Below are 12837 nucleotides of genomic sequence, written 5' to 3'. Positions count from 1 at the left end.
ATATTACTGTCTACAAAGCTTGACTTGTCGCAAAAGGTTTTCGACAAGTTCAAGGGGTTGACTACGATGAGACCTTCTCACCCGTAGCGATGCTTAAGTCTGTCTGAATCATGTTAGCAATTGCCGCATTTTATGATTATGAAATTTGGCAGATGGATGTCAAAACTGCATTCCTGAATGGATTTCTGGAAGAAGAGTTGTATATGATGCAACCGGAAGGTTTTGTCGATCCAAAGGGAGCTAACAAAGTGTGCAAGCTCCAGCGATCCATTTATGGACTGGTGCAAGCCTCTCGGAGTTGGAATAAACGCTTTGATAGTGTGATCAAAGCATTTGGTTTTATACAGACTTTTGGAGAAGCCTGTATTTACAAGAAAGTGAGTGGGAGCTCTGTAGCATTTCTGATATTATATGTGGATGACATATTACTGATTGGAAATGATATAGAATTTCTGGATAGCATAAAGGGATACTTGAATAAGAGTTTTTCTATGAAAGACCTCGGAGAAGCTGCTTACATATTAGGCATAAAGATCTATAGAGATAGGTCAAGACGCTTAATTGGACTTTCACAAAGCACATACCTTGACAAGATTTTGAAGAAGTTCAAAATGGATCAAGCAAAGAAAGGGTTCTTGCCTGTGTTACAAGGTGTGAGATTGAGTAAGACTCAAAGCCCGACCACTGCAGAAGATAGAGAGATAATGAAAGATGTTCCCTATGCTTCAGCCATAGGCTCTATCATGTATGCAATGTTGTGTACCAGACCTGATGTGTGCCTTGCTATAAGTTTAGCAGGGAGGTACCAAAGTAATCCAGGAGTGGATCACTGGACAGCGGTCAAGAACATCCTGAAATACCTGAAAAGGACTAAGGATATGTTTCTCGTATATGGAGGTGACAAAGAGCTCACCGTAAAAGGTTACGTTGATGCAAGCTTTGACACTGATCCGGACGATTCTAAATCGCAAACCGGATACGTGTTTACATTAAACGGTGGAGCTGTCAGTTGGTGCAGTTCTAAACAAAGCGTCATAGCGGGATCTACATGTGAAGCGGAGTAAGCTGCTTCGGAAGCAGCGAACGAAGGAGTATGGATGAAGGAGTTCATATCCGATCTAGGTGTCATACCTAGTGCATCGGGTCCAATGAAAATCTTTTGTGACAATACTGGTGCAATTGCCTTGGCAAAGGAATCCAGATTTCACAAGAGGACCAAACACATCAAAAGACGCTTCAATTCCATCCGGGATCTAGTCCAGGTGGGAGACATAGAGATTTGCAAGATACATACGGATCTGAATGTTGCAGACCCGTTGACTAAGCCTCTTCCACGAGCAAAACATGATCAGCACTAAGACTCCATGGGTGTTAGGATCATTACAGTGTAATCTAGATTATTGACTCTAGTGCAAGTGGGAGACTGAAGGAAATATGCCTAGAGGCAATAATAAAAGTTATTATTTATTTCCTTATATCATGATAAATGTTTATTATTCATGCTAGAATTGTATTAACCGGAAACATAGTACATGTGTGAATACATAGACAAACAGAAAGTCACTAGTATGCCTCTACTTGACTAGCTCGTTAATCAAAGATGGTTAAGTTTCCTAACCATGAACAAAGAGTTGTTATTTGATTAACGAGGTCACATCATTAGTTGAATGATCTGATTGACATGACCCATTCCATTAGCTTAGCACCCGATCGTTTAGTATGTTGTTATTGCTTTCTTCATGACTTATACATGTTCCTATAACTATGAGATTATGCAACTCCCGTTTACCGGAGGAACACTTTGGGTGCTACCAAACGTCACAACATAACTGGGTGATTATAAAGGAGCATTACAGGTGTCTCCAAAGGTAGATGTTGGGTTGGCGTATTTCGAGATTAGGATTTGTCACTTCGATTGTCGGAGAGGTATCTCTGGGCCCTCTCGGTAATGCACATCACATAAGCCTTGCAAGCATTGCAACTAAGATATTAGTTGTGAGATGATGTATTATGGAACGAGTAAAGAGACTTGCGGGTAACGAGCTTGAACTAGGTATTGGATACCGACGATCGAATCTCGGGCAAGTAACATACCGATGACAAAGGGAACAACGTATGTTGTTATGCGGTCTGACCGATAAAGATCTTCGTAGAATATGTAGGAGCCAATATGGGCATCCAGGTCCCGCTATTGGTTATTGACCGGAGACGTGTCTCGGTCATGTCTACATTGTTCTCGAACCGTAGGGTCCGCACGCTTAACGTTACGATGACAGTTACTATGAGTTTATGCATTTTGATGTACCGAAGGTTGTTCAGAGTCTCGGATGTGATCACGGACATGACAAGGAGTCTCGAAATGGTCGAGACGTAAAGATTGATATATTGGAAGCCTATGTTTGGATATCGGAAGTGTTCCGGGTGAAATCGGGATTTTACCGGAGTACCGGGAGGTTACCGGAACCCCCCGGGAGCCATATGGGCCTTAGTGGGCTTTAGTGGAAAGGTGAAAGGGGCAGCCCAGGGTGGGCTGCGCGCCTCGCCCCTCCCCTAGTCCTATTAGGACTAGGAGAGGTGGCCGGCCCCCCTCTCTCTCTTTCCCCCTCGGGGAATCCTATTCCAATTAGGATTGGGGGGGGGGAGTCCTACTCCCGGTAGGAGTAGGACTCCTGCGCCTCCATAGGGCTGGCCGCACCCCTCCCCCTTGGCTCCTTTATATACGGAGGCAGGGGGCACCTCTAGACACACAAGTTGATCATTGAGATCGTTCCTTAGCCGTCTGCGGTGCCCCCTTCCACCAAATTCCACCTCGATCATATTGTAGCGGTGCTTAGGCGAAGCCCTGCGACGGTAGTACATCAAGATCGTCACCACACCGTCGTGCTGACGGAACTCTTCCCCGACGCTTTGCTGGATTGGAGCCCGGGGATCGTCATCGAGCTGTACGTGTGCTAAGAACTTGGAGGTGCCGGAGTAACGGTGCTTGGATCGGTCGGATCAGGAAGACGTACGACTACTTCCTCTACGTTGTGTGATCGCTTCCGCAGTCGGTCTGCATGGGTACGTAGACAACACTCTCCCCTCTCGTTGCTGTGCATCACCATGATCTTGCGTGTGCGTAGGAAATTTTTTGAAATTACTGCGTTCCTCAACTGGTACACCCAAAGCACTCCTACGGTATCCGGGAGTTGCACGATCTCATGGTCTAAGGAAAAGATACTTGACATTGGAAAAACTCTAGCAAACGAACTATACGATCTTGTGCTATGTTTAGGATTGGGTCTTGTCCATCACATCATTCTCCTAATGATGTGATCCCGTTATCAATGACATCCAATGTCCATAGTCAGGAAACCATGACTATCTGTTGATCAACGAGCTAGTCAACTAGAGGCTTACTAGGGACATGTTTGGTGTCTACGTATTCACACATGTATTACGATTTCCAGATAACACAATTATAGCATGAATAAAAGACAATTATCATGAACAAGGAAATATAATAATAATCCTTTTATTATTGCCTCTAGGGCATATTTCCAACACACAGCCGCCGCCCAAGGCCGCCCTCCACGTCACCGTCGGCGCCCTCCACCTCACCGCCGCCCGAGCCCGCCCAGGACCGCCCTTGCCCGTGCCCGAGCTCGCCCTCTCCGCCCCTGCCTCCGTCACCGAGCACCTCCCCGCCACCATCTCTCCCCTCTCTGTAAGTCCCCCACCCCTCCCCCTCACTCATCTCTCTCTGTATTTTAGAGAAAAAAATTAGATGTTGATTAGATGTTTTTCAGTTAGGGCACTAGAGTTTTGCTAGGTTAATTAGGTTAGTAGTGCTGCTAGTAGTATTGGTACAGTAGGTTAATTAGGTGATGTTAAATGAATAACCTAAATGAATGAAATTAGTAGTTAACTGATTTTTTTCTTTTCATCATTATAGAGCACTAAAGTTAACTGAATTTTGTTCTATTAGTAGTTAAATGAATTTTCTTCGACACTGTTTGCACATGTGGTTGCTCGTGTATATTTGGACACTGTTTGCAGGGAATGATGCTTAGTGGCCTATGTTTTGCCGGAATGTTGATTCATTTCTTTTCCGGCAAATTTCAGGTTCTCAATTTGTCCACTTTTTAGCAAAGCTCATGCCAAATTTTTTTCTGAATTTCGGCATGACTTGTGCTACAAACTAGGACATATCGAGTGCCCGTGATTTGCCGCACCAGGAAGGAGTCAACATTCCTGCAAAACAATAGGCCTTTTTAATGTCATTATTCATTTTAGCAAAGCTCAGCAAGGTATGAACATCAACACCCCACCTACCCAATTATCATCGGGTGTCGGGTTGGGTGATAGCGGACGGGGTAAGGAGGAGGCTCCATTAGTCGCTGATGACGTCGCCATTGATGAGGATGAGGACGACGATGGCGCTGCTGAATAGTATGTCTATACTGGCGCCTCCTCAGGGTTTGAGCGTCATGAGTCGGTGCCTGAATTGCCGTCTCAACATATTATGGATGACCTTCCGGTAGTAAAGAAGTTTAGGAAGAGAGCGAGGAAAGGCAAAAAAGCTGTTTCTATGATCCAGCCGCCTCAGCAGCCTCGGCTTCAGGACCGTATAGATATCCCCGGTGCGGATAAATGGCATATCCTCGGTCAACCAATCCTACCTGCAACAACGCTACGGGCCAGATTCGGCGATCTAAAGAGACTTCATGACGATGTGCTGCGGGTAGAGAAAGACCTCACCGCCTCGAAAGATCCAGGATACCCACTCTACGTGGTTAACGTTCCGCGGCAAATGTCGTACGTCGACAGCTTCCCCGCGGATAAGTTCTTCCTCCGATTTGATTACATATTCGACATGTTTCACGTGAAGAAGCTGGATTTTACGTTTGTCCGCCTTTATGCCTTGCACATGAACTACATCATCGGGGTTGAGCAGATATCTCATATCTGTGTCGCTGACCCGTACTACATGCACGAGGGCTTCTTGGGAGTCTGCGCAAATCACCGTGAATACGCGAGGGATTACATCGTCAGTTTCATGCTCACCAATAAGGACAAGGGGGCGATTCTCGTGCCTTATCATCCCGTGTAAGTCATCCGCGCTGCTATCCTTCCTTCGATTTCAATCATTCATTTGCACGGTGGAGGCTAATTAATTTGAGGACTTATTTTGCGCAGCGGAGGGCGCGCTGTCCTCATCATCCTCTACCCCCGATTCTCCCACGCTCTTTACTTGGACACGTCGAAGAACATTCACAAAAAGGATTACACCCACATCAAGGATGTTCTCGACAGTGCTATGTATCACTACCAATCACTGGGTGGAGAGGTCAGGGACAAGAAGATGAGGGGCAGCAGGGTCGCCTTCGGCCATAAGACCAACTTCTGCTGCATCCAGCAACCGGACGATTCTCTTAATGATGGATTCTATGTCCTACACCACATGCTGGAGTACAGACGGGATCACCAGAACCTTCGCATGGCACCTTCTTCCGGCGATGCCCATATTCTGCAATGGGCAAAGGACATAGGAGATATCAAGGATCATCGACTTCGAGCTGAGTTCTATAACATCCAGCGCGAACTTGCCCAAATCATCATGAAGGAGGTCGTCGGAAAAACAGGGATGTTCTACGGAGAAGGACAAATGTCGCGGGAAGACGTCCGAACATGGATAGCCTCTCAACGTCTCGACCTGAAGCCTTTCACTAGGCTCGGGGACTATCTCCCTGACTTGGATGGATGGAACGACATGTTGGAGTGATTGTCGATATATGACAATGTGTCCGTTTAGTCCATACTTTCTGTATGACAAAACTTTGAGTTATGCACGGTGAAACTTTATTTGTGATGTAATTAAATCGTCCTCCTCCTCGACTAGCGAAAATCACTCTAGTTAGGGCATTTTGGGGTACGATGAACTTTTGTTATTTATGCTTATGATATGTTGTTTTTATTTTTGCCAAGTCTGTCTCTTTCTGTTGCTCAACTATATATGTTGCATATCATCGACTCATGTGATGATGCAGGTGCATAGATCATAGATGGCGAAGAAGTGCTATGCCAGGAGTATATATATGACAAGTGGCCGGAGTGTCAGGCCCTTCCGGTTTCTGAGCGACTGGCAGTAGTTAGCTTACAGGTTCACGCTAATGCGAAAGAGGGATACGAACTCATGTTCTCAAAGTGATAACTCTTCTCGCGTATATCATTGTTTAGATGGATGACGATGTATTTGCATATCATTCGAGACTTGTATCGCTATTTTCGAGATGATGACGAGAGACCACTTTGTGTTGGATGATGATTATGATGATGACATGATTTGATGAGACTAATTGTATGTATATGCTATGATTACATTTGTATGTGTATGATATGCTAAAGATTATTGTATAAAGCCTATTCAAATACAAAACAAATACAAAACAAATATGCAAGAAAAAACTAATAAATAAACTAGTAGTAGCGAGGGGGGAATTTAGCAGTAGCGCCGCATTGTCAGTAGCGCGTCCCAGCAAACAGCGCTGCAGATAATATTAGTAGCGCCCTTTCCCAAAGAGTGCTACAGCTATTCATGTATAGCAGTAGCGTGGGACAACCGGCGCTACTGCTATACGTTAGCCGTAGCGCCTTATTAGTAGCGCCGGTGCCCACGCTACTGAGAGGCCCAAAACCCTCGCTGCTGGTAGGCTTTTCCCTAGTAGTGATATAGTTTAGAAACAACAAAAATAAAGAGGGGAACCCAAAACTTTTCAAAAAAGAAAGTGAAAGTGAGAAAGACAAGCACTGTTGAAGTGGGAGAGCTCCTTGAATTTTGTTCATGCTCACGGCAACTTTGTGAATCTTGATTACAGAAACTTTTCAACAAAAATAATTATCCCCTTGTACAATTCCATTGTATTATAAAAATAATGTGCCAAGGTTTGCCTTTAGGATGTTTACATTTGCTTGATGGTTTGTACGGTGCAGGACAGAAACTTTGGCTGTAGAACGCGATTTTACATTTTTAGCTGGAATGTCAGATGGTTCTGATTCTTTTTGCACTGTCTTCCTATACAAATTGTTTGTTTTTCCTAATTTTGGTAGAAATTTTAAAGTACCAGAAGTATGGTGAATGTTCAAATTGCTACAGACTGTTCTGTTTTAGACAGATTCTGTTTATGATGCATAGTTTGCTTGTTTTGATGAAACTATCAATTTATATCAGTGGATTAAGCCATGAAAAAGTTATATTACAGTATACACAATGAAAAAGCAAAATATGAATTGGTTTGCAACAGTACTTAGAGTAGTGATTTGCTTTATTATACTAACGGATCTTACCGAGTTTTCTGTTGAAGTTTTGTGTGGATGAAGTGTTCGATGATTGAGAAGGTCTCGATGTGAGAAGAAGAAAGAGAGGAAAGAGCTCAAGCTTGGGGATGCCCGAGGCACCCCAAGTAAATATTCAAGGAGACTCAAGCGTCTAAGCTTGGGGATGCTGGAGAGGCATCCCCTCTTTCTTCAACAAATATCGGTATGTTTTCGGATTCGTTTCGTTCATGCGATATGTGCAAGGCTTGGAGCGTCTTTTGCATTTAGGTTTTTCTTTTTCTTTTTATGCACCATGCTGGTATGAGATAGTCCTTGGTTGAATTATAGAATGCTCATTGCACTTCACTTATATCTTTTGAGTATGGCTTTATAGAATGCTTCATGTGCTTCACTTATATCATTTGAAGTTTGGACTGCATGTTTCTCTTTACATAGACAAGCGCCATTTGTAGAATGCTCTTTTGCTTCACTTATATTTGTTAGAGCATGGGCATATATTTTTGTAGAAATAAATAAACTCTCGTGCTTCATTTATATCTATTTAGAGAGATGACAGGAACTGGTCATTCACATGGTTAGTCATAAAATCCTACATAAAACTTGTAAATCACTGAATATGATATGTTTGATTCCTTGCAATAGTTTTGCGATATAAAGATGGTGATATTACAGTCGTGCTAGTTGAGTAATTGTGAAATTGAGAAATACTTGTGTTGAGGTTTGCAAGTCCCGTAGCATGCACGTATGGTGAACCGTTATGTAACGAAGTCGGAGCATGAGGTGTTTATTGATTGTCTTCCTTATGAGTGGCGGTCGGGGACGAGCGATGGTCTTTTCCTACCAATCTATCCCCCTAGGAGCATGCGCGTAGTACTTTGTTTCAATGACTAATAGATTTTTGCAATAAGTATGTGAGTTCTTTATGACTAATGTTGAGTCCATGGATTATACGCACTCTCACCCTTCCACCATTGCTAGCCTCTCTAGTACCGCGCAACTTTCGCCGGTACCATAAACCCACCATATACCTTCCTCAAAACAGCCATCATACCTACCTATCATGGCATTTCCATAGCCATTCCGAGATATATTGACATGCAACTTCCATCATCATCATATACATGACTTGAGCATTTATTGTCATATTGCTTTGCATGATCGTAAGATAGCTAGCATGATGTTTTCATGGCTTGTCCGTTTTTATGTCATTGCTACCCTAGATCATTGCACATCTCGGTACACCGCCGGAGGCATTCATATAGAGTCATCTTTGTTCTAGTATCGAGTTGTATCATCGATTTGTAAATAAATAGAAGTGTGATGATCATCATTCAACAGAGCATTGTCCCCCCAAAAAAGAGAGAAAGAAAGGCCAAAAAAAAGAAAGGCCAAATAAAAAAAGGGGAAGGCCAAAAAAAAGAAAGGCCAAATAAAAAAATAAAAATAAAAGGGACAATGCTACTATCCTTTTACCACACTTGTGCTTCAAAATAGCACCATGATCTTCATGATAGAGAGTCTCCTATGTTGTCACTTTCATATACTAGTGGGAATCTTTCATTATAGAACTTGGCTTGTATATTCCAATGATGGGCCTCCTCAAGTGCCCTAGGTCTTCGTGAGCAAGCGAGTTGGATGCACACCCACTAGTTTCTTTTGTTGAGATTTCATACATTTATAGCTCTAGTGCATCCGTTGCATGGCAATCTCTACTCACTCACATTGATATCTATTGATGGGCATCTCCATAGCCCATTGATACGCCTAGTTGATGTGAGACTATCTTCTCCTTTTTGTCTTCTCCATCATCATATTCTATTCCACCTATAGTGCTATGTCCATGGCTCATGCTCATGTATTGCGTAAAAGTTGAAAAGGTTTGAGAACGTCAAAAGTATGAAACAATTGCTTGGTTTGTCATCGGGGTTGTGCATGATGTGAATATTTTGTGTGGTGAAGATGGAGCATAGCCAGACTATGATTTTGTAGGGATGAGCTTTCTTTGGCTATGTTATTTAAATAAGACATAATTGCTTGGTTGGTATGCTTGAAGTATTATTATTTTTGTCAAAGGATAGATTATTGCTTTGAATCACTCATGTCTTAATATTCATGCCATGATTAGATATGTGATCAAGATTATGCTAGGTAGCATTCCACATCAAAAATTATCTTTTTTATCATTTACCTACTCGAGGACGAGCAGGAATTAAGCTTGGCGATGCTGATACGTCTCCGTCGTATCTATAATTTTTGATTGTTCCATGCCAATATTATTCAACTTTCATATACTTTTGGCAACTTTTTATACTATTTTTGGGACTAACATATTGATCTAGTGCCCAGTGCCAGTCCCTGTTTGTTGCATGTTTTTTTGTTTTGCAGAATGTCCATATCAAAAGGAGTCCAAACAGAATAAAAACCAACAGAGATTTTTTTTGGAATATATATGATTTTTGGGAAGAAGAATCCACATGAGACGATACTCGAGGGGCCCACGAGGTAGGGGGCGCGCCTTGGGGAGGCAGGCGCGCCCCTAACCCTCGTGGCCACCCCATAAGGCGGTTGATGCCCTTCTTTCGCCGCAAGAAAGCTAATTTCCGGATAGAGATCGTGTCAAAATTTCAGCCCAATCGGAGTTACGGATCTCCGGGAATATAAGAAACGGTGAAAGGAAAGAATATGAGAACGCAGAAACAGAGAGAGACAGAGAGACAGATCCAATCTCGGAGGGTCTCTCGCCCCTCCCATGCCATGGAGGCCAAGGACCAGAGGGGAAACCCTTCTCCCATCTAGGGAGGAGGTCAAGGAAGAAGAGGGCCCCTCTCCCCCTCTCCTCCGGTGGCGCCGGAATGCCGCCGTGGCCATCATCATCATCATCACCGCGATTTTCACCAACACCTCCGCCATCTTCACCAACGTCTCCATCACCTTCCACCCTCTATCTACAGCGGTCCACTCTCCCGCAACCCTCTGTACCCTCTACTTGAACATGGTGCTTTATACTTCATATTATTATCCAATGATGTGTTGCCATCCTATGATGTCTGAGTAGATTTTCGTTGTCTTATTGGTGGTTGATGAATTGCTATGATTGATTTAATTTGCTTGTGGTTATGTTGCTGTCCTTTGGTGCCCATCATATGATTGCGCACGTGGATCACACCCTAGGGTTAGTTGTATGTTGATAGGACTATGTATTGGAGGACAAGAGTGATAGAAGCTTCAACCTAACATAGAAATTGATGCATACGGGATTGAAGGGGGACCAATATATCTTAATGCTATGGTTGGGTTTTTACCTTAATGAACGTTAGTAGTTGCGGATGCTTGCTAATAGTTCCAATCATAAGTGCATAGAATTCCAAGTCAGGGATGACATGCTAGCAGTGGCCTCTCCCACATAATACTTGCTATCGGTCTAGTAAAGTAGTCAATTGCTTAGGGGCAATTTCGCAACTCCTACAACCACTTTTCCACACTCGCTATATTTACTTTATTGTTTATTTATCTAAACAGCCCCTACTCTTTATTTACGTAATCTTTATTATCTTGCAAATCTATCCAACAACACCTACAAAGTACTTCTAGTTTCATACTTGTTCTAGGTAAAGCGAACGTCAAGCGTGCGTAGAGTTGTATCGGTGGTCGATAGAACTTGAGGGAATATTTGTTCTATCTTTAGCTCCTCGTTGGGTTTGACACTCTTACTTATCGAAAACTGTTGCGATCCCCTATACTTGTGGGTTATCAGGCGGCATCTGATATGCTGCAAGGTAGCTCGGCAAATACACCTGAGAATTCCGGATTCAAAATCAGAAACATAGTTTTCCGTTCAAATACTTGCTTCACGTGGGAAAAGCCTTACCCGCCGCGATCTTTCTCGCCTCTCAGATCCCCTGCAGGGCGCTTTGGGTTTCCCCCCGGGCGTTGCTCGTGGCCTGGTGCGCCTTGGTGAGTTCGGACTCTTTCTTCGTTAAACTCTGCTTCAAGGTCTCGCATTTACTTACGGTCTCTTGCAGCTCCTGCTCAGCTTTAATAACTCTGGCCTCGTATTTCTCACGAAGAGTCCGCTCTGTGGACGCCTTTTTCTCGGCCTCGGCCACGACCCTTTTGAGGGCCTCGACTTCGGTCATAACCCCTAGCACAAATTATGCGGCTTATATCATACTGAACATTTATTTCACAATAAATGCGCGCAATGCTTATGCATACCTTGTTTATCCCTTAACTGCATTTTCAATTGGCCAAGTTCTTCTATGGCCCGCTCCAGACTTTGCTTCAGTCCGGAGATCTCCGCAGTACGAGAGGCTACAGCCGCTACAGGTACCTGCTTGAAACAGAAGAGAAATCAATGTCATTCAACGAGTCTTCCCGCGATCATTGCTACGTCTTGAGCTTGCGTTGGTATTCCCCGAAGAGGAAGGGATGATGCAGCAGAGTAACGTAAGTATTTCCCTCAGTTTTTGAGAACCAAGGTATCAATCCAGTAGGAGCCCACACTCAAGTCCCTCGTACTTGCACAAAGCGATAGCTACTCGCAATCAACACGATTAGGGGTTGTCAATCCCTTCACGGTCACTTACGAGAGTGAGATCTGATAGATATAATATTTTTGGTATTTTTGGGATAAAGATGCAAAGTAAAAAGTAAAAGCAAAGTAAAAAAGCAAAGCAAGATTAAAGTGATGGAGATTGATATGATGAGAATAGACCCGGGGGCCATAGGTTTCACTAGTGGTTTCTCTCAAGAGCATAAGTATTCTATGGTGGATGAACAAATTATTGTTAAGCAATTGACAGAATTGAGCATAGTTATGAGAATATCTAGGCATGATTATGTATATAGGCATCACGTCCGTGACAAGTAGATCGAAACGATTCTGCATCTACTACTATTACTCCATTCATCGACCACTATCCAGCATGCATCTAGAGTATTTTAACATATAAATGAGGCTAGCCAACTTGTCTTTATGGTTGCCCTCAATTTGCTCCAGTTTCGGCCGTTCGATGTTGGTCAAACAGCAGTTTTCTTTGTTGGTTGATGTTGGATCTGCGGTTGTTTTCGTTTTGACCGCTGAGTGAGTTCGTGCAGCCCATGACCTGTGGGCTCGGCCTCTTATCGGATTGGCTGGGTGAGCCTCTTTCAGGTGCTGGGCGGCCGATCCTGCCGCGCCACGTACGCGATCGTCACGGGCGGGCGGGCGTCGTGGGCGATGCCCGTTTCCCGATCGCCCCTTCTGTGGTACCCGCTCCCCACTGTAGGTGGACCTGCCTTCTCCTTTGTCCGGTGGGTCGGTGTTGTGGCTGTGGTTTTTTCTGTGCGAGCGGCCTCCCGCGTCTGGATCGTGATTCTGCTGACCGTGGCTGGCGTATGGGATTCTGCTGACCGAGGGGCTCACGTACGGAGCTGGCACCATCGCCATGCCGCGTCGCTTCGTGATACTGGTCAAACTGCTTTTCCTTCGAGTCGTTTGTTACCGATTGCGGGCGTGTTCCTCTCTGTCCGGTGGGTCAC

Source organism: Triticum aestivum, chromosome 2A, assembly GCF_018294505.1.
Source record: "Triticum aestivum cultivar Chinese Spring chromosome 2A, IWGSC CS RefSeq v2.1, whole genome shotgun sequence".
NCBI classification, from domain to species: Eukaryota; Viridiplantae; Streptophyta; class Magnoliopsida; order Poales; family Poaceae; genus Triticum; species Triticum aestivum.
The sequence above is the reverse complement of the archived record's forward strand: the minus strand, read 5'-3'. Positions refer to the sequence as shown.